This window comes from Pipra filicauda, unplaced genomic scaffold (assembly GCF_003945595.2).
Source record: "Pipra filicauda isolate LSUMZ 115617 unplaced genomic scaffold, ASM394559v2 scaffold195_size2193078_pilon, whole genome shotgun sequence".
NCBI classification, from domain to species: Eukaryota; Metazoa; Chordata; class Aves; order Passeriformes; family Pipridae; genus Pipra; species Pipra filicauda.
Window position 1 is genome coordinate 509,170 of NW_024104304.1, and position 22,472 is coordinate 531,641.

Sequence of the window (22,472 nt, forward strand, 5' to 3'; positions counted from 1 at the left end):
CAAGATAAATATATCATTTTACTCTTCCCAGGAATACTCTCTGAGGAAAGTTTCCATTTAGAGCAATTTGAAATTTTACAGAATCAAAAATTTTTGTTCTTCAGTGTGGTTTTGTCACTATTCAAACTGGGGAATGGAGTTCCCCATTTCTTTTCTCTGAGAGTCCTGGTTTCTGTGCTGCATGAAGATTTCTTACTAAGAACTACACTGAAGAACTACACTGAAAGGAGGAGTTCCTTCTTTCACTTCTTTCCATTGCTAGTTACTGCCTAAGAAAGTAACAAATAGTATGATTTTAACCTTTCAAGCATTCTGAGAAAATAACCAGACTAAAGGTTATAAATATATTATCTAGCCTTCCAAGTATAAATTAACACTTCTCTCATATTGCATCACTGCATAAACATCTCATAATTCAACTAGAGATATTAGGTTTGGCCTACAAAGGGACAAATTCTAAGATATTACAACAATAATGACTGAAAGGACATACAAGAGATTCTTTGCATTTCCAAAAATGATGCAATACTACAGAAACTGTACAGCAAGAGAAAAGTAACCCTGAAAATTCTGATAAATATGCATTAAAAAATGTGGAAAAGTAATGCAATATTACATCACCTTCTTTTTATATTTGCTCTCAGTTTTCAAAATTAATGGGGTTTACAAATAAAATGTTAGGGCAATTTACATTTAACTATTTATTCCTAACTCTACCTTATTCTACCAGTCTTAAGCATTTGAAAAGTCTATGAGGTTATTCTAAGTCAGTTTCTTTTAGCAAGTAATTCATTTCAACCTGTATTTATTTCAACTTGGATTTCAGTCCATTCTGCATTTTTTCCATATCTTGTTCCTCTTCATTTGTTTTTTTGGTGGGCACAACTAATGAGATTATTATACTTGCAGACATTTAAAAGGGTAATAATAGCATTTCCTGGGAAGGGTGAGGCTGTGAAGACATCATTAATTTAGGCTCAATTTGCACATACAATGCAAGATTGTATGCAAGATTGTACATAAATGCAAGATTGCATATAAATAGATAAAATCTCCTACAGTAACGAGTACATCAGTATCCCATCTACCATTTCTTTCTATTTTTATGTTGGAACAAACTCTTTTGGCATAATCAGCAGTATAATTACATTCATACCAAGAGTGTTCTACAACATTAAACATATGACTACAGTTTTTATTAAGAGGGGTCAAGAAAGAAAACCATATGTTTAAGTTAAACATATTATGAGTTTTCTTTCGGCTTTAATAGTACGTACTAGTGCAGCAATGATGAAAAGTAGCTGTAAAATGGTTTCCTTCTGGTTAAGCAATAGCTGCATTAAGTCCATATAAGAATACATGGCAATACAAGTACATATGTAGAGTACAGTTTGATATATTTTACTTCCTAACCCTGAGATCAAGCAGAAAGAATTTACTGGATTCTCTTAAAAAGAAAAGGCTAATGGGGGTTTTGCTTGGTCTGTCCACCCCATTTCCTCCACCTTTGCTATCATTCTTTTTACAACAGTAGCAAGGGTAAGAGGCATAGTTTTGTTTGCCCTCTCTCTATAAATCTAAAAGCCTACCTGACAGACAGACTAAAGAACAGAGATCTCCAAACAGAGCTGGAGAAACACGCGAAAAAGTGAGGACAAACGTAGGCAGAGACCTCTTGCAGCTGAGTGAGTATATCAAGTCCACAGCTGCAGCAATGGGAGTTGTGCAGGGTTGATGGCAAAGCAATCTAGGTTAGCTGAAAGTCAATGTCCAAGTGCCTGCAGAATGTGGACGAATACTGGAAACCTCAGAGAAACATTAACATCACAACTCGTCCACATTTTCAGAAATCAATCTCACCTGCCTCCACACAGACCTCTGTGGTCCCTCAAGTTATATACTAGCATGGTCTCTTCCTGCTGCTCAAACATTATTTTGCATTTCCCCCTCAAAACTCAGTAAGGGCACTAAAACTACTTCAAGACTATTTTTGATATTTCATTCATTTTTGCCGCAGCCAAAATTTAAACATTTCATTAAAAATAGTTGACTTAACAGTCAAAAAGAGCATTGCCGAAACTACTGATAATGCAAACCACTTCAATCTTCACTCCAGAAGACATTTTAGGGATAGATAATAAAAAAATCCAATGGGCCAGTACTTTAAATGCAACTATTCTTCAACATGATTGGAATTTCCATGATTAGAGGTATTCAATACAAACAAAATAAACTCACAGGAATTAATACTACATGGTAAGACTACACTCCATATTTATAGCTTTAATATATATATACTGCATAAAGTATTATGCAGATTATATAAAGGAGCAGAGAGGATTAAAGAATTTACCATCTTTTCAGCAGATTTTGGAAAGAACGCTTTTATCAGCGGTATAAAGACTTTACACCAACTTCAATGCTGTACATTGAAGACTAAACCAAGCAGTTGATATATATCATAACCCAAGCAAAAAGACATTATATTTATTTAAGCAAATAATTCTCTTAACTGGGATGGGCTGACCATTTATTTTTCATATGATTGAGTAAACCACACAAACTCACAGATTCCCCCAGTCTACAGCAGAGAACATCTGTATTCATGCTCCAATATCTGAAGTCACAAAAGACTTGTATTTTTAAATCCAATTTATTCTGGCACTTTACATTTTGTTGGATTTATTCCCACTCCAAGAGAATGCTGTGCCAGGAGCCAGCAATTAGTTACTATGAGTTAAAGAAAAAGGAGGCTTACCACAGCATTTGAGCTACTGGACTGACACACAACTGACTGGAAAACAATATAAGATGGGCAACTTATGTAAGTAACCACACTTGGCATCTCAGAGTTCTGGCTGCAACAAATTAATTTGAAGTCTCCCTGGAAACCGTGATTTCATCCTGTCTAAGAAAAGCCTGTGCTGTTATTTCTCTCTTTATCAAGCATCTTGAATTCCACAGAAATTTCTCTCCTTGGACAGACCCAAGAAAAACAAACCAGCCAATCATTAGGATAAAATCTGACACTGAAATTGTACAGTTGAAATTGACCTTGCATGCGATAATAGGATTCCGCATAAGAAATGTTTCAACCTACTCCTACAGGAAATCCAAAAGTTCCAATTTGGAGCATGCACATGTACAAATAACTACGTTACCAAACAGAAAAACATAAAACGATTTAATAAAAATTACTAGCTGGTACAATAGTTTGGGAGAGCATTTTGTCTGCACTAAGGAATGTAGTGTTCAATTGGGCCAATGCCTTCTGTTGAGGCACACATAACTAGAAATTATATAAAATAATTATATATAATTACACATAATTATATATCATTTAGCAATGAAACCACCATAGAAATTGGCTCAAGTCTGAGAGAAAGGTACAACAATCTCTAACAAGTGTTGATAAAAAGAGGCATAAAGGCAACACAAAAATGGATTCAATCCAAATAAGAAATTCTAATGCAATTAAAAGACTACTTTAGGATTATGTCTAGTTGACAAAAGATACACAGAATTGCTCATCCAATTGCTGTGGTCTCAAAGTTCTCAAAAAGGCAAAACAGCCGAGGACTCAAAAATATTGGCAGTGCTACCAGATTCAGCTAGGTCCTGATATGTCAGACACATTTCTGCCAATAGCTCCTCTGTGGCAGTTTGAGCCACATTAGAAATCTAAAATCCAATTTCCAGGCTTCACTCACCCCTTCCCACAATTTATCCCAACACCGAAGAGAAAAACTTTCAGGCCAGAGGCTTCTATAGGGGAAGGGGGAAGTTGTATATATACATTTTATTTACACAAATAGATACTATACAAGCTAAAAGCAATTATATATATATATATATATATATTACACTTCTATCAGTCCCTCCAAAGCTTCTCCTTTTAACTTTAGTCCAGGAAAAGCCTTTCAAGGCTGATAGGTAACACGGTCTCTCTCTCGTGGGAGTGTTTAGGGAACCTGAAACACTCCCTCACCAAACTTCCAGTTGTTTGCTGCAGTCTTGTCTTCTTCATGAAGTCCAAGATAGCTTTGAGTCCTTTCTCCGTGGTTCTGTGACATTTCTGCTGTGTGATCTCTCTCTCTCAGTCTCATACCTCGGTTCTGTAGGCTGCTGTAATTCAGTCAGTTTATCATAGCGTCTTCCAAGTCAGTTTTTCAGCTGCCCCTGGTCAAACCTCGGCAGGGCAACTCCCAAGTCTCTCTCTCTGGCCCGTCTCCAATTTTGCCTGGGATTCTTCTCCGTGGCACCGAGCTGCTTCGTTATCCGCCCGTGTCCTGGCTCAGCTTCAATACTAAGCCTTGCATCCACTCCCACTAAACAGTGAGAGGGAAAAAAAGCCCCCTAGCCTTGGTCGCAGGCAGCTCGGTCCGGTTATACCCTGCCTCGAGCGCTCTGTAGCCCAGCTGCAGGGTGGGGGGGAGAGGGCCTGGCCTCCTCCCTCTTACCTCAGGTGCTGTGAGTCGCATCCCTCACAAACACTCACTCCAAATGCTGCCTCTAATCCTGCTGTGGGCCACAGAGCTGTGGGACGCAGGGCCCCCCCTCCCCCCTTGGAGGGGGAAGAAAGAGGAGGCCCTGCCACCCCTTCGGCCTTCTCACCCTCACACAGCAGCAGACACAGACAGAATTGCCAACATGTTCCGGTGATTGTGCATATATGATTTTTCAGCAGCAGTGAACAAGACGAACGGTGACTGGCCCTCCAGGGAACACTGCCCTGGCACCCAATCACCTCTGGGCCCCTCGGCTCTCAGGGGAGCCAATCTCAACCCATGACATCCTCACGCACTTCTTTCTTTTCCCCTTACATTTATTTTCCTTCCATCTTTTTATTTTTGTTCTCCACTTTTAAGAAAGGGAAGGTAGGGTTGGCTTAGCTGTTATTTGCAATGTGATGACTACAACATTTACCTTGAAAACAAGAGAGATGCAGTAAGAAATACTCAATAGGTGATTTAAAGTAAGTTTACTATGTGAAGGAAAGAAGTCTATGGGCTTCATTTGCATCCTTCAAGTAAGGACCAGCAACAGAAATAGAAATTATATTTTTCTGTCTCCCTATCTTTTTCTTCTATTCCTTTCTCCTATTTATTCCTCAAACAGATTTGCATTCTAGCACCAAGCACATTAGTGTTATTCATGTGTCTTTTTCCACAAATTATACTTAATGCTACTATTAGTTTTAATTTAAGCACTGTCAAATGCTGGAAAGGATAAGAATGATGCCATGGATGCCTGCTTTGGTCAAAGGTTTCAAAACTTTATTTGAAAGCTTGTTTTTTTGCAATTCTTTAACTGTCCTCTTTTTCCTTCATTTCCAGAAACATTCAATAAAAGGTAAATCAGATTAAGCTCTTTTTTTCCAATAGCAATCTGTAGTCACAGAAAAAGCTGATTAAACTATCTCTTCAAGCTTCAAAATTTGACGTTATTGTTTTACACAGTAGAATGAATGCTGATGAGAACACAGCTGCGTTGGGCAGGTCATGTCTCCAGGATGAAGGACCACCGCCTCCCTAAGATCTTGCTTTACGGTGAACTTGCCACTGGCTGCCGCATGAGAGGAGCCCCGAAGAAAAGATACAAGGACTCCCTGAAACAACATCTCAGCCTTGGCCATATTGATCACCACAACTGGTCTACTCTGGCATCAAATCGGGAGGCCTGGAGACACACCATCTATAACGCAGCTGTCTCCTTTGAAAACACACACAGGATCACCCTCGAGGAAAAAAGGCAACGCAGAAAGAACCGTGTATTGCAGAATACACCTTCTAAGGAGTCTTTCTGCTGTGCCTTTTGCAATCGGATTTGTCTGTCACGTATTGGCCTCATAAGCCACCAGCGTGCCTGCAGCAAATGTGGATAGAGCCTTCCCAAATCTTCGTTCGCGAAGCCTAGCCATGATGAGAATGAATGGATGTTCATTCCATTTAACTTAGTACAACAGCCTTCAGACTACACAGAAAGGTATAATGAAGTAAACTGACCTCTAAACCATTTGATTATATGTTAGCATTTTAACAACAATATATAAATTCACTGACATCAAATGAAGAAGAATCATAGAACAAATAGATAAAAAGGATTTTTAGGTTTTCCAATTCTGTGTTCTTTAAATGATAGGGTTCTTTTTACTTAGTCTTGCTTTAACTGAAAATATTGAAAAGTCATTCAAAAGAGGCTGTGATGGCTGAAGGAATGGAAATAGTAGAAATTCTAGAGGAATTTAGGACCTGGGCTAGTGAAAACTTTGAAAGAATTCCAGTTGTATTCAGGGGAGTTAAATCAAACCCTTAAGATTTTAAACAGTTTTTTGAGGGAAGAAAAAAGAAATTTAGTACATTCATGCTTGAAGGGGAAAACATAAACATTTACTGTTTCAAGTATATCCAAAATGTGGTACTTTGAGAAATAACTCACAGTTCCAGATATAGTATGATCCCAAGCAAAAATTAAAACAATGCACAATTTCCATGCCCAGCTGCTTTACCCCTGCAAGAAGACTAAAGATATTCCAGCAAGTATTCCTGATCACTTTCTTTACACTTACAGCCCAGTCTATGAAGACAATTATTTTTATTACATTTATAAAGTATAAAGCACCTTCCTAGTCTTAACCATATAGTTTTCATTCAGTCCACAAAACAACTAAGGACACGGTAGCTGAAGAGTTGAGCAACTAATGAATGGACAAATCACACCAAGAAGGTTTTGCAGAGGTGCAGGGTGGTCAGAAGGCCAGGGCTGTCCTGCACTATCCAACCCATGTCTCTGGGTTGGATATTTCTCTGCTTTCAGCATTGTTTCACACAGATAAATAGCATTATGAAAAAATACTAAGTAAGCCAGAAGATCAAACTTCTCCCTGGGTGTTGTAAATCACTTTCTGACATAGGAAAAACACCAGTATTTTCCAATGTCCCTGGCACGCATCTCAACAGGGAGCTGTTTTTTTTTTTTTCATTTTTGTATACTTGTTATTGTAAGATCCCAGATTAATTCCCTATTTCTACTCAAAAGCCTTGTAATTCTGTGGTGGGTCGATCCCAGCTAGAGGCCAGGTGCCCAACAAAGCCACACTATCACTCCCCACCTCAGCTGGAAGTGGGAGAGAAAATATACCAAAGGGCTCATGGTTTGAGATAAGGGTAGGGAGAGATCACTCACCTGTTACTGTCACAAGCAAAACGGACTCAACTTGGGGAAAAACTAAATTTATTAACATTCAAATCAGAGTAGGATCATGAGAAATAAAAGCAAATCTTAAAAACACCTTCACCACACCCCTCCCTTCTTCCCAGGTTCAATTTTACTCCCAAATTCTCTACCTCCTTCCCCCAGAGGCACAGGGGGATGGGGAATAGGAATTACAGTCAGTTCATCACACATTGTCTCTATCGCTCCTTCCTCCTTAGGGAGGGAAGACTCTCATGCTCCAGCATGGGGTCCCTCCCTTGGGAGACAGTGTTCCACAAATTTCTCCAACATGAGTCCTTCATACAGGCTGCAGTTCTTAATGAAATTCTCCACTGTGGGTCCTCGGTGGGGTCACAAGTCCTGCCAGTAAACCTGCTCCAGAGTGGGCTCCCCTCTCCATGGGGCCACAGGTCCTTCTAGCAGTCTGCTCCAGTGTGGGCTTCCCACAGGAACACAGGCTTCTTTGGGCATCTGCCTGCTCCAGAGGGGTCCTCGAGGGGCTGCAGGTGGATCTCCGCTCCACTGTGGACCTCCATGGGCTGCAGGGGCACAGTTGCCTCACCATGGCCTTGACCACAGGCTGCAAAGGAATCTCTGCTCCAGCACCTGGAGCACCTCTGCCCTCCTCATTTTTCACTGGCCCTGATGTCTGCAGAGCTATTCCTCTCACATATTCTCACTGCTCTCTCTGGATGCAGCTGCCATTCCATCCCTCTTCTTCACTACATTATCCCAAAGGTGCTACCACCATCACTGATGGGCTCAGCTTTGGCCAACAGTAGATCTGTCTGGGAGCCGGTTGGTATTGGCTCTGTCGAACATAGTGGAAGCTTCTCTCCTCAGAGAAGCCACTGCTGTAACCCTCTCACCACCAAAACCTGGCCACGCAAAGCTAATACAACTTCACACATACAAACATGGATGCTCTATTTTGTCCCAGCCCTTGAGCAACAGTGTATATTGAGGTGACTATCTATGGAATAGTGACACCAAAAAAACACAACATCTCTGAAGTAACCTACGTAGAATAAACTGGTGACAATGATTATTCTGAATGATCTAGGAAGCACTGCTGTTGTAGATATCCCTCAGTGCCTGCTAATAAACCTGTTTCTGATTATTTAAAGAATCGCCACCAATGAAGTAATTTAGCTCCTTGCAGGGACCGGGGGAAGAGGGGAAGGAGGTCAGGAGCACTGCTACAGGTCACTGAGAGAGAACCTAGAGCTCAGATGTCTGAAGGATTCCGCAGGACTCCTGGGTCCTGATGATGCAGAAACTGCATGTAGTCCTGGCCAGTACCGTTCTGGGGTTGTGGGAGTCTAAGTGGGAGACAGGAATAAAACCAATGTCTCTTCCTCTCTCCCCCAATCTCAGCCTCTCTACCTAAATGAAGAGAAAGTGCCCTTTTATTCCATGTAATTCTTTAAAATTTAGTGGTGCTTTTCCCCCTTTCACAACTAACTAGCTCTTCTCCTTCATTGTTCAGGGGTCAATGTTAACATGTTAAAAATATTCCCCACATCTTTGTGTGCTTGAATTTTCAGATGTAATACTTTTTAGTTGGATACATCACTCTGTATCATAACTGCCTAGATATCACATTCCTGTTTTATGACGAGCCTTGATGATGCTGGGGAGTGATTCTCCCACTACTAAGCCAGCAGAAACCTAAGTACCATCTCATCTCTCCCCATGAAAAAGTCCCTGAACCCTATAATAAAACCTTTTACCTCCTCTATCTTTGCTTTTTCTTTTATCTCTCTCCAGACAGTCTGGGCTACTGGCCACTTGTTTCGCTTAATCTTCAGACATTCATTAATCAGGTTTTAATAGTGCAATAGTGCAACTCCAAATCTCCAGAGCACTGTGAGAACTACATTCAAGACTGAGAGTTGTTTGGTTTTATAACAATTCCAACAGGCAGGGACATCCAAGTTTGTTATGCACTTGGAAATTCTTAGAAATCTCAGTGTTCAAAACTGCAGAAAATTATCCCTCAGCCATTGTAGACAATTCCTCACAAGCTGGCACCGTAAGGATGGAGTGGGGGTGGAAGGCACCATCCTGTTCCATCTTGCTAGGTTACTCATGGCAAGAAGGCGAATTCCTTCCTCCCACTCTACAACTATGAAGAAATCTTCTGCATATGGGTCAGAGTTATCTGGCCCCAAGGGATGAGATTTGCTAGTATACTCAGCAGTGACCCCGAACAGTCATAAGTACTCATCACCACACACCCTCTTAGGTTTGTACAAGGGAACCAGAACAAATAAGGCTCCGTCTTTTGAGCAATAATTAAATATTATTTACCATAGACTACTCTGACAGATTATGTATTTTACAATATTACAACCCATACAGTAAACAGCCAAAGACTTTCCCTTGAGGACATGTTTTAGCAGTGAACATGGTGATGGTGCTGGGTTGACAGCTGGAGCTCATGGTCACAGAATATGCCAAGTTGGAAGGAACTTACAAGGATCATTCAATCCATCTACTAGCCCTGCACAGAACCATCCCCAACAGTCCCACCATGTGCCTGCAAGTGTAGTCCAAATGCGTCTTGAACTCTCTCAGGCTTGGTGCTGTGACCATTTCCCTTGGGAGCCTGTTCCAGCACCCAACCACTCTCTAGGTGAAGTACCTTTTTCTAATATCCAATCTAAACCTCCCTTGACACAACTTAGGTAATTCCTTCAGGTCCTGTCACTAGTCACCACAGAGAAGAGATCAATGTCTGCCTCTCCTCTTCCCCTTACAAGTTGTAACTGCAATGAGGTCTACCCTCAGTCTTCTCTTCTCCAGGCTGAATAGACCAAGTGACTTCAGCCACTCCTCATACAGCTTCCCCTCAAGGCCCTCCAGAGCAGAGTGGGACAATCCCCTCTCTTGACTGGCTGGAGATGCTTTGCCTGATGCCCCTCAGAGCGTGTTTGGCCCTTCTGACTGCCAGGGCACTGCTGACTCATATTCAACTTGCCATCGACCAGGACCCCCAGATCCCTTTCCATGGCACTGCTTTTCCAACCTTAACAATTTTATGATTCTATTCTGCCTCTTTCATGCCATTCCACTTGCAGCTTTTCTGTTCAAGAAAACAGTGCAAACAGTTCTGCTCTTTGCTCTTTTGACATGAAAGGGCCTAGAGTTTCAAGTGTCACATTTCTGAATCAGCTAGCTTGACTTAAATTAGCAACAGGTGCATTAAATGGCCATTAGAGGTTAGAGCAGTTTAGGTAACATCTTTTCTTTCAAAAGCTCCCATTAATTTTTCCAGAGTAGTTCCCATATCTCAAAACATACAAGATATGTGTAACTTATTTTCCATAGAGTCCATTAAGAAATGTCTACTGTTACCAATATAAGTTGCAAAAGAACGAATAAAACAACATGGCACACTTATTAGGAACTATGACAAGCTGCTTACACTGTATATTAATGGTATCGGACAGGCCTGAATGAAGTGCAGGTCGTGCTTTCTTGAATAAACAGGTGTACAGCTCACCTTTCAGAGGAATACCACAAATTTTAAAAAGTAGATTTTATATTATCATAAGTTTTAATAAAAGTTTTTTTCAAAAAGTGAAAGGAATACAATATGTTATTATTTGTGCCAGAAATTTGACATTTCTGAAGATGCCAGATGTATTTTCAGACATATTCCAGAGTTATTTAACTTGAGATGAGCTTTTTTTTTTTAAAATGTCAAACTGGTACTCTTAGAAAATGTCAAATCAGTGCTCTTAGAAAAACAGGTAGATTTCAGGTTTGCTTAAAAAGATAAATTTATATACAAGAGGGAAATCTAATCTATTCTGTGTTCCCAATAACACAAAATCTTGACTATCACAGTGTTTCAGAGCAAATGCTTACAGTGTTTCCTGGGTTTATTTTGTCACTAGAATGACTTTGTATTCTGGCACTTGAATGACTTTCAGAATGACTGTATAAGGGTCATCTCTTTCAAAAAAAATTCTCCTTGGAAGAATCTCTGGGGTATAGCATCAACAGTCAAAGATGGTGTGTAAAACTTAAACTATAAAAAACTGATCCACTGACTCAAATGGATTTTCTTGCCTCTGGGCGTTATTCCAAGATGTGTGATTCGATTCTCAGTTCTTATTTGGGCTATATAATTGATCAGAATTCACAATCAATTTAGCTATAGTTTAGCCATAACAACTAGCAACAATAACATAATCCATAAGCATTGCCTTATATCTTAGATCTTTAAAATCAAATGCTGTCCTGTATGTTTTAGAATGAACTTGTTAAAGATGAACTCTATCTATGCACATGATTATTGGTTCTCAGATAGTACTTAAGGTGAAAAAAGGGAATAAACAAATAAAGAAAGCCAGTTTCTTCTCAGTCATATTGTAAAATAAACTTCCATGACAACAAAACCAGATTTAAAACATCAACCAGTGAAAAAGTTCTAAACAAACAAAAACTAGAAAATAACCACTTTAGGAAAAAAGTGTCAAAATTTCTATGTCACAAAGGTACATAGGATTATTTCCCAGCAACTGTCATAATAAATATTATTATTTTCCATGGTATCAAAATATTCTTTACATCTTGGCCTATTCATTTTCAGGAAAGAAAAGCTATTTCCTGTGTATTCAAACAAGAAAATAGGTTAACGATTTAAAGTGATTATATATTTACTTCAGGTATCAACAATCAGTGCTTAAGTTCTATTTTGGCATTAGTGTAGCAGAGTTTTCAGGATGAAATCACCATATAACAGAATTTTCACTGCACTTTGATTTCTGAGCAAGATTTCAAAGTTGTCCAACTTTTCAAAGGCATCCTCTAAGTAACTCTGCAGGAGAAGACATATATCACCCAGATCTATTTAAAAATCAGACAGAGTGACCCATGAAACAAACACAAAATTGCACATGGTCAAGTGTAGAACAGAGAATCAGGTTTTCTGCACATGAAATGCTCTGTACTGGACAGCTCCAGGATGCTTTTGTTGAATGCCTTTTACTTGCTACTCTCAGGTAGTATCAAACCATGAACTACTAATAACCCATGGTGAGTACTTAGCATAAGTAGGTATACTTATATAGAGAAGTAATTCTTCTTTGCTAGAAAAACCTCATCTGAGGGCAGATTAGGAAAGAAAATAAGAGATAAAATAAATGGAATGCTCTTACTCTTCAGGAAATAAAAATGAAGCTTTACTCTTGGTACTGCTTGGCTTTCTTGAAGACAACTATGTGCTTCTGAAAATTAGGTGCAGCTGTCCCCTCTTTTGAGCTCCTTAACGAAATCCTCTGCACTCTGGCTTCCCTCCCCTTTTTGGCAAAATTGTCAATCTTCATTTCAGCCCAGTCATGAGCACGCCATGGCCATGTGGGCCTCTCTGCACAGCAAATGGACTTAATTACAGGAGCATACAATTAGATTCCTTTCTCCTCATTGAAAATTCACCAGGGAATAGCAAACATAAACCTCCATTGTCCAGGACCTTTAAAAAGAATTTGTTGTTATTCCTATTCAGCAAATCTTCTTCTCCTTCCCTACCCCTTATTCCTTTCCATGGTAGTAAAACAGCAAAAAACACCTTTATCATTTTATTTTCTAGTATACTGCAAGGGTATATTTTTTACAATTTAATATACTGCTAGCATGTAGCTACATTTTATCATCAGTAATTTCTCATGGCTTGTGTCATTCTACATAGGACCTGAAAGATTCTCAGTTTCATTTTTCAGGGATAGGAAAAAATACCTCCAGGTCTCTTAATTGCCTTTATTTCTCCATTTTCTTTTTCTCTCAACTTCCAGACAGAGCTATTCAAAAAGCCGTTTAATTTATTTGGTTGGGTTTTTTAGGCTTGCCATTTGATACTCACTTCCTCTGCAAGTGACACCTTCTGAAAGACAAAGAGGACTTCTTTTCAGTAGGTAAGAATTTCAGTTTTCTTCTAGTAAGCAAGATAATTAGGTGTTTTGCCTCTGAAAATTCCCCTCCACATATTAACACCTTTTATTATTGCATTTCCACATGACCTTTCCTTTGTTTTAAGTTGCTATGAAGGGCTGCACTCTAGCTCCAAGGTTCTTGGCTGTACTTTCCCACATTGCTCTACCTCATGACTTGACAATGAACCCGATGGTATATCTCAGCAGGTCTCTCACCCAGTTCTGTTCCCTCCTAACGGAAATGTCATAAGCAGGCAGATACCATTCCACTTGGGGAAAGAAGGCACACAGCTCCTTACCGAGACACTGACATTAAGTTTGGCTCATATTCTGCCAACAGTGATCTACTTTACCCCTTAAAGTCCTGTGCTATCAGGGCCAAGATTTTAAGAGCTGGAGACTCTCATATCCAGCTCCCATTGGCAATCAAACCTCTGATAAAATGGAAGTTCAACATTATGTAACTTTCCCATGGGTTTTTGTCTTGGGCATAAAGTCTAACCTCAGAGCCACTTCGACAGAGTGCTTTTTTGTTTTGAAACTTTTCCCACAGCTGAGAAATAAATGAATTCACAAAGCTAACAGTTCTGCATGGTCCACTCCCGCCTCTACCATCTTCAAGTCATGTTCTGCATAATTCACCCACCCTTCAGGTCATTGCACAGATGCGTCCATCCCCTCTTCTCCACACAGGACACTGCAGCTATGCTTACAGTATCTGTTTTCTCCTCTGCCTTTTTATTTAACTGGAAGTATTATTCTATCTTCTCTATGTGCAATGAGGAAAGGGGAAACAGTAGAAAACCAAGGTCAGATCCCAAGTGCAAGTAAGGAGGAACATGCTGATCGGGTCAAGGAGAGCTGCAATTAAAGAGATAGTTATTTAAACAGCCTTGCTTACATCTCTCTCTAAAGGAGTCTGTCTGGGACGCAGCTCCCAGAGAGACACTCAGGAGATGCCAGGTGGTTAAAAGACTAAGAAAAAGAAATTACTACATTTGGGGACATTGAAGGTCGTAGGTACTTCACACAGTTCTGCACACTTTAGTGAGCAAGGGTTATACCACAAGATAGTAAACTGAGCTCAATAATCTGGTATTTTATAAACTGTACTGTTTGTATCAACAATTGTATCACATAGTTGTATCACTATGCAAAGTTATCTTGACCTCTCCACATGTGATACTGCAAGCTCTTGTGGCATTACGGAGATCATAAGGGGTGAGGATTGGCATTACCTACTGAGACCAAAGGAAGCACAAGTACTCTTGACAACAAAGACTTCCCAAGTGTCTGCTAAAGGCTGAGCCTAGATATACTCTTGCTGTTATACCAACTGCAGCACTCTTCACTTACGTGTCTTCAAATCACCCTAATTAGGCTCATTTTTATATGCCAAAACAGTTTTGACTGAAAAAAACTTTTGGAAATCATTAACTCTACTTAATGAAGAAAGTACAGATTGTTATATTTTGGAAAGTACAAGCTGGCATGCTTTAAAAATTGTTGGCTTAATTTCAAAGTAGAGCTCTGGGGTTTTGGCTTTTTTCCACTTTCTGTTGATGTAGGATACAAATCAGTTCAGGCAAGTTAGAACATGTTTTATCATCACCATGGCTCGGAAAATTTACACAGAAAAAAAGGGAGAAAAATACACAAAAAAATACCTTTGGGTAGAGTAAGTGTCTTTAAAATATACAAAAATGCTCTGACCTAATCAAATGGCAGTGTTAATGTACACTACAACCACAGAAGTTGGGACACTCTTCATTCCAACAACTCAGTTTCTTCCCTTCAAAGACAGCTTGAAAAAAAGACACTTTTCTAGCATGTTCCACAGATAAAATCTTTTTAAAATATCCTACAAGTTTTGTCACACAGCACATATAGAGCTGTGAATATGCCATGTCAAGACAGACACATTTAGAGCCCTCCAGATAATGTTCTCAATACAAAAACATACAAAAATTATCACTTTTTCATTCAACATCTTTTAGACCTACATACAAACCTGCACACTTGTAAATAAGTAGCCCACTTCTACCAGTAGATTTTACCTATGCCAAAAAAGATGGGGAGGGCAGAAACTACATCCCAAACTGCTGATTAGCACCTCGTATTTACACAGTACTTCTGACACCATCTCCAAGGACAGAGATGACTGTGCATGAGGCAGACTTGCTATACCTCTCTGCCATACATCTCTCATGTCACTCAGGACTCCACAAGAAGCAAATTTTGCTCTTTATGATTACTGATGCACTGTCCTCACCTCTGCATAGTCCCCTTACCCATCTTCATACCTCCCCTTACCACCTTCCCAACAGCCAGAACAAGCAACATTGAGATCCCCAGCCCTTTTCTGGGAGGTATTGGCAGGGGCCAATGAAGAGGGAAAGAAAAAATGTTAGCTTGAGAAAAAATGTATGGCTGCAGAGGTGACAAGAGGCACCCCACAACATGGGACAGTGCAGAAGATAATGAGAAGAACTGGTCTGGATGGAAAGTGTGAGGGAATAAGAGACTCTGCTGCCACAAAGCTCTGCCAAACTCTCCCTGTCCTAAAAATGCCCTGAGCCCTCTTCATGCCTCTGTCCCCTTGTCAGCTGCCAGAAGACCCCCCACCCCTAGTCCCACAGCCAAAGGGCCCTTGCAGTCACTTCCCAACCCTCCTGCCCCAGAGGACCTGTGATTGATCTCAGTGCCTCCTTGTCTTCCCCTCTGCAATCTCCATAACTGTCTCATTTTGCCACATCAGTATTTCTTTCTGTCATTGCTAAGAAGCCTCCAGCCTCTCTTTGTTATTAGTTCAAACCAGATCTTCAGAGCAAGCTACTAGAACTAACCACAGAGAGAAAAATCTTGGAATACAAAAATCTGAATTATGAAGAGGCCCTAAAGTATAAATATTCAAGGTGGACATGTAGATTTCCTATGAGTTAATGCAGTATTCTTAACAGGCTTACTTTGAACTGACCAAAAATTCAAGAAAAAATGTAAATCTCACTGGCATGAATGATAGTTTATTTTTCACCACATCGAGTTTAAGCAAACTTCCCTGCAATTTTTGCATGTTCATAGTTATGGAGAATGGGTCTCATTCCAGTGCCTGTGTGTTTTACTTAGAGCAGCTATTAACTTCTCACTTCTTAAAGCCTATTTTACTACAGCATGAAACACACTGATAAAAGATTGATTACTCAATCCAACATTGAAATTGTATATAAAATTCCAAAAGGTTGACATGTATTTACTTTGTACTCTTCTTTCCACTCATAGTATTATCCAGTATGATCAACACTACTCATCTCCCTGGTTTCTATCTGCTGTTAATCATGAATAGTGTGCCTGACATCTACCCTCGAAGGCTAAATCAATCAGTGCTGCATTAAAACAATGCCTGTGCAGATTAATGGTAACTTGGAAAAGTTTCTTTTGTAAGTCTCACAGTACCCCAGTACCACATAAACTAGAGAGAAGGAAAAAGTGTCTCAAGCCATTTTGTCTATGCCCCTACAGGTCTAAGTTTTCTTCTACCATATATTGCATTTTTCTGCAGCAAATCCAGTTCTAAATGATGCAACACGGGAGCCTTGCAGGGCTCAGCCTATTTTTATGGGCAAAACCAGGGAGGAAATGTCAAGCCTTGATTACTGGGGGGGGGGGGGGGGAGAGAGTGGTATTTACCAAAGCAATATATATTACCATGGTGCAGCAACCTCCTAACAATTTTCTGCTTATCCCTAAATTTTACTCTGGACTAGTAGTATTGGCTATTTACAAGTAGACCTGCCTGATGGAGCCATCTCCAATCCAAAGATCTGAGCTTGGTTGCCATGGGTGGTCAAAGAGGTGCAATAGATTCTCCAGGCAGAGGATGCACAGCAGCCATCAAACCCTACACCCCGATATGCTCCAGCCAAGGATGTGCTGCAGAAGGACAGAGTGCTGAAGCACATGTGTCTCTACCACTAAAAATTCCAGTTCTATAGGTTATGTCATTTTGTGTAACTGGGGAAGATAAACTCTCCAACAGCCTCCTTGTGACCATCACCCTGGCACAAATGGCAAAGTTGGCCTTCCACTCCTTTCTGCTCACCCTTCCTAAAGCCCACATCTTCAGATACTTCAGGTACCCACTACTGTGCTAATGGGCAGATTTTGCACATTTTCAACACACAATTTGGATCAACAGAGCTTTGAAATGTGTCAAGGGCCTCATGGCACTAACAAGCCTTTAACCGGTCCCTTCCCACAGCCCAGGAACCCATGTCAGCCCCCTAGGGCTGTCATCCCCTGCCCCAGCTCCCCAAAGCCCAACCCTGCCTGCCCATGGACCCCATAGAGCCAGGCCCATGTTGCAGCCTGGCCTCAGCCCATCCCCAGGGAGGTGCCTGATGTGCAGGGCTGGGGCTGCCCTGGTGCCCTCAAACATTCTGCTCCCAGCTGGGGCAGTGGGACAGGCCAGGCCCATCCCTGCCACCCCTCCATGGGGAGCCCCTGATGCTGTGCCCTGACAAAATTTGTCCTTTCTGATGATTCAGAGAAACTCTGACATGGTCCAGTGCAACAAATCAACATCATAAAAACCAAAAGCAAAACATTTTATAAGGCACATCTTGATCTCTTCAAGCACTCTAGCCTGCCACACCACTGTGGGTGTGATGGGAGGCAGCTGAGACTAGCTCAGTTGGTTAGAGCACGGTGCTAACAATGCTAAAGTCAAGAACAGTTTGATCCCCATAAGGGCCATTCACTTAAGAATTGGACTTGATGATCCCTGTGGGTCTCTTCCAACTTGGAATATTCTGTGAGAAGGAAAAAGCAGAAGATGCCCCAGGAATAGCACATCTTCAGCAGGTTTACTGGGCTCAGCTCACGTCATGCCAGGTCAAAAAAGAGAAAAAAGGTGGAAACAAAGACATGTTAATAATACAGATGACTAAGAGCACTGAAAAAGCATCTCTTTTCATAAAAAGACACCGGAAAGATTGAGCCAGCTTTATTCAATGCCTCTCTAAAATAGCAAGAGCAGAACACAGGGACACCAATTACTAACAAATAGAGACAACCTAGAAATAGAGGTTAGGCCTTGTCTGTTCCCATTCTTATAGAACAGGGATGTTCAAAAACCTTAAGTCATCCTTTTTGGGACTGAGAAGTTAATTTCACAAGTAGTTGCGGGAAGTAAAGAATGTGGTAAAATTTTTAATATAAATAACATATAAATTGATAATAACAACACAAAGAATAACACAATAAAAGAATAAAAATTGAGCAAAGCAGCAATATAATTGGTTGATAAACTGGGCTGATAATTGGACCAGGCAAACCCTTGTTAAATGCAGTAGGACAAATTACGCATTTCTAAGTATGTTTAAGAACTGAATTATATTCCGAGTAATTTCCAAGATAACGATCACAGCCAAGATACAGATAAATTAAACCAAAGCATTCTGCCTCATGGACTCCCTGAGAAACACTTGTATTACCGAGGATCTGAAGAAAACAACGTAATACAATTTGCATAACTGTACTTCAAAACTGACCTCAAATCTCCTAAAATTTACACATAAGCCAATTTACCAGTTGTGATGGTGCCAAACCAAGATGTGATGTTCTTGAACAGATCATCTATAACTGTTCTTAGACTTCAATGGCAAATGCAGTTTGAGCAGAAAGAAGAATCACAAAATCTACTATAAAAGCTTGGCATGTGAGTGAATTACTATAAATGGATTACTGAGCCATGTTTACCTTACAAAGCTGGTTCTTCGATATGCATGATCATCATCAAGAGTGCGAGTTCACAGGCTGGCCTATTGGTAGCCTCTGCCACCCATGGAGCCTTTAAGGGACCTGAAGAGGTTATTTAATGTCTCTGACAACAGGAAGCCACAATCACCTTTGTCATTAGGATTTCCAGTAAGTGATTGTTTGGACAATCAATGCTCAATTACCTGTACAGTTACACGGGACTTTCGCTACTGATTTAACCCAATGTGTCCTGCAGCAGCTCAGCATGCTGGTTCTTGTTATGTCTCCACTGGATGTGGAGAAGAGTTTGCTTCCCACCACTCTGCAGCAACCAATTACACAGCTCAAGATTGTTATCACATCTCTCATCAGTCTTTGCTTCCCTAGACTGCAACATTCCAGTTCTTTCACTGTCTTCCTATAGGTTATGTTCTCTAGATCTCTGAACACCTTTGCTACTCATCTCCTAACTGGTACGACTCTGATGGAACCTTGGTGTCCAGAATCCTAGGTAGTACTGATACCTGACACAGACCCTAAAGTCACAACTACCAGGAAGTGCAACACTCCTGTTATGCATCCCCGAATATATTTGTCTTGATTTTGCACATCTTTAACATGCTGGATCCTATCAAAGTCTTCACGCTGAAAACTAAATTTCCTAAGGAAACTGCTTAACACAGTTCTTAAAATAAATATTTTATGCTCATCCTTTAGTTCAGTATTATGCATTTGAATAAATATTTGAGTGATATTGTATAATTAGCACTCCCACAATAAATAAGGTTTGAGGAAGACTTCCAAGTTTACTAATTGTAACAGACTCAGAAGGCTTTCTCAGATGCCTGAAAGCTGGAACATTTTCAGAATCAACCAGTGGACTGGTTTTCCAGCATGTGAAGTTCTCAAACCAGAGACCAGATCCTTTCAGCACAGCAAGTAGCATGTACAGCTAAGCCTTACACAACTGAAAAGCAGTAATCAGAAATGGCCCACAGAACAAATTTCTCTTTCCAGGTACAGAAGCAAGTATAATTGCAGTTATTACAAACCCTTCTACTTTACCGATTATTCTAAAGTCTGTACTCTCTTGCCACAAACTACTGAAAAAGTTGATCCGCAAAGCCATTAACTTTGTGCAAGACCAACGTGATGAAAGAATAAAGCAGGTTTCCATACAGCACAGAAGGACATAGCGAGATATAAATGATTTCATCTCGTGCCAATAAACTAAGCAAGGATATCATGCTAGTCCAACCTGCTGCACGCACTGCAGTCAAGTTACAAAAAACTCCTCATCAGTGACACAGTCCAAGGTCAGCTCCCTGCTGACTTCGAAGGCACAATTTTCCTTATCTCAGCCCCGCGGCTCTCCGGCGCCCACGGTCCCCACGCCCGGCTACCGCGGGGGCAGCCCGGCTGCGGGGAGGTGGCAGAGGCCGCCCCGAGGGCTGCACCTGCCCGTGCCCCTCCCCGGCTGCCCCTCCAGCTGCCCCGCGGGCAAGGGAAGCCCCGCAGGGATGCAGCCCCCCGGGGAGCCCTCCTGCCCCCGGGAGCCCCGCTGACCTGCCGGCGGCCACACGTCGCCCCTCCGTCGGCCGCGGTGCCGCACCTGCCGCAGGCTCCCCTCGCTGCTCTGGTGCGGCTCTGTCCCACGCCCGCCCAGCCACGGCCGCCCCGGCCCCGCACCGCCCGCAGGAGCCGCCCCGCGGCAGCACCGCCCCCTCCGGTCCCGCGCCCTGGCACAGCCCTGCCTGGGCTCCGGCCAGCGCAGGACGCGGCCGGGTTCGCAGCTTGGCTGCTCCCCGCCGCACCTCCTGTGCACCCCTGCCCCCCGAAGTGCCGCCCCCGCCGTCCCGCACGGTCCCCGGTAAGGGGTCTAATAGGCTTTCCCCGGTTTGTGAGACAATGCCGACCGCCGGCTGCATCGGGGATTAGCAAACTGTTGGATGCAAGAGGGAAAGGCCAGTAGTTTGAAATAGCTTGGTGATGATGTCCCTTTCATTTCAGAAGTGCTTGGTTTTCGGAGCTTAATGCAAGATTTGGTACTACTTGGCCATGTCCCTCAGCGCTCCTGTTGCACGTGGTTTTACCCTTTATTAAGTGAACCTGTCCCACAAACCTCCAGTAATCAATCACACATCCCTTTCCTCTGTGTCTGCAGTACCATCACCCATACCAGAGCTCAGAAGCAGAAGCTCTGTTACCGTCCATTCAAAACTACTTCCTCCCTTCCCCGCACATCTTTGGACAACACATGCTGCAAGGTGTTGCAACCGAGGGATCCAGATCTAATCCTGCAGCTGCAAAGGCAATGCCAACATGGATATCTTGAATAAATTCCTACCCATCATCCAGCACTTCTTTTCCAGGTGAAGGGGAAAAATGTCTTTTGTGAGTCCTGGCTTCAGTGACTGTTGTGTTCAGGAGTCAGACTGGTGGGAACACTTTGGGAACTGGATGACCAGACAGTGAGCACGTGACTTTCATATGTGGAGAGGTGTTACTAAAGACAGGAGCTGGTGTCCCTCATCACTTTCACACAAAGTTCAGGAACCTCCCTACTTGAGAGAGGTGTGGCAAGCCTGCCTGGCACCGGCGAAGCAGTATATAAAACCTCTGGGGCCACTCCCTAACTATTGCTTATTCACAGGTTGTACCTAGATGATGTTCCTCATGTCTCCCCCTACACCTCCATGAAGGTTTAGGGGGAATCTTGGAGCTGTGTCACATGGGCCCTGTCCCTTGTGAAAGAATGCATATGGAGAAAACCATTCATTAAATAAATGCCTGCCTACAATGGGTCTGAGCCTGATAGGGTAGGAAGGGGAGTGCAGCTTCCCTAGTTCTCTGTGAATAAGACACCTACGTTAGGAAACAGTGTGGGTTATGGATGCCAGCAGTCCCAAGCAGAGGCTCCTTGCTCTCATACTCAAGGTCCTTACCCCCTCTGCCACTACCATTTTCAGGATTTGAGGTCAGCTTGTTTTCTTGATACTAAATGTGCTTCTCCAAGGCATTGTGGACTATTTGCACTGTGGGCACAGCAGTACCCACGACCCTTTCATCTATTTTGTGATCAGGGTGCACATTACTAAGAGACCTGATATACCCTCTTTCCATAGCTCTTTCCTGCTTGCCTTATACCCAGGCCTGCCTAAAAGTTTGTGTTTGCATAGTTCATTCAGCCAGGAGACAAATCTGGGTTCAAGCGTAGCCCTGATATGCTTTAACATGTTGTTTCTTTTGATGATTGCTGAACAGCAGCAGATTTTTGTGAATGAATAAGGCAGTGCCTGTGTTGCCTACTCACACACAAAATTCAGGCAAACACCTCCACACTTCACAGAAAGAACTGTCAACTTCCAGTTAAGTGCAAATAAGACAGAAATTTTAAAAATCATCCTGCTGTTGTCTGCCTACTCAAACACAGGAAAGGATCAAAAGATGCTTTTCGTTCTAAATTGTATCCCAGACAGGCACTATTTGGGCACATCTGAAAGGAATATCTTTGATAGTGATTCCTTGTTTGCCATCCTCACTCTGACCACATTTGGA

At 41.7% G+C, this 22,472-nt stretch overlaps 1 protein-coding gene across 1 annotated transcript in view; it reads right to left on the reverse strand.

Annotated features, from left to right (window-relative positions):
- Window positions 1-20,542, reverse strand: part of COL21A1 (collagen type XXI alpha 1 chain) — a 99,945-nt gene extending 79,403 nt beyond the window's left edge. Inside the window, exon 1 of the mRNA XM_027730588.2 lies at window positions 20,481-20,542. The gene's annotated coding sequence lies outside the window, so the exon portion shown is untranslated. The remainder of the gene's footprint in view (window positions 1-20,480) is intronic.
- Window positions 20,543-22,472: the final 1,930 nt, after the last annotated feature.